The sequence below is a fragment of the Guillardia theta genome, assembly GCF_000315625.1.
Source record: "Guillardia theta CCMP2712 unplaced genomic scaffold GUITHscaffold_297, whole genome shotgun sequence".
Lineage (NCBI taxonomy): Eukaryota > Cryptophyceae > Pyrenomonadales > Geminigeraceae > Guillardia > Guillardia theta.
Window position 1 is genome coordinate 17,136 of NW_005434380.1, and position 908 is coordinate 18,043.

Sequence of the window (908 nt, forward strand, 5' to 3'; positions counted from 1 at the left end):
CCATCGTCTTCCAGTACACTGACTGCATCGGCTCGCCTGAAAGGGCTTGACAAATCCAGTCTCCCTGAGTGTCTTCGATCCAGTGCCTGAGCTTGTTGATCGCCATGTCCTTGACTCGGTTCGACAGCTCGATCGCCTCCTTGTATCTTGACTCGTCGTTGTACCAGCCCGACTCCCTCGCCCTGCTCGCCTCCACCAGCCCCCAGCACTCCTCCACGATCGATTGTACAAGACGCTGGTGGATCTTTAAGTACGAGTCTTTCGGTGCTGTCCTGAGCCGCTCCTGGATCCTCCCCTCCCACCCCCTCACGTCTCGCTCTACCTCCCTCGCCAGGTTCTCCATCAGCCCTACGTACAGCTGCTTCCTCTTCCCCACAAAGTCCTCGATCGTCAAGCTCATCGTGTTCGCGTTGATCTTCAGCTCCAGCACCTTCACCCGCCTCCCCTCTACCTCCCTGTACCGCGGCGTCTTCACCACCTCCAGGTACGACAGCGGCGGATACAGCATCTCCCCCTCCCCCGGATACTGAGACACAAACGTCAAGCTCGCCCCCCGGTCGATCGCCCCGCAGCTGATCTCGAACACGATCGACTCTCCCTCCTCCCCGGCGTACTGCATCGCCGTCCTGACCTCTGTCGTCGTGCTCAGCAGCCCGTACTCGACTCCTCCGGACACCCCGAGCTTGTCCTCGTTGAGGAAGCTCTCCGGCAGCCTCATCCCCTTCAGCCCCCTCCACACCCGCAGCCCCTCCCGGCAGAGGCGTGTGACGAGACAGCTTCACGATGCCGCTGACGATGCAGTGGATGGTCGTCGTGTACTTGTTGGGGACCTTGTGGAGTCTCGGAGGAGCTCGTTGGGAGCTCGAAGAACAGAGTGTACTGAGTACATCGGCCCTGTCATAGCAAGC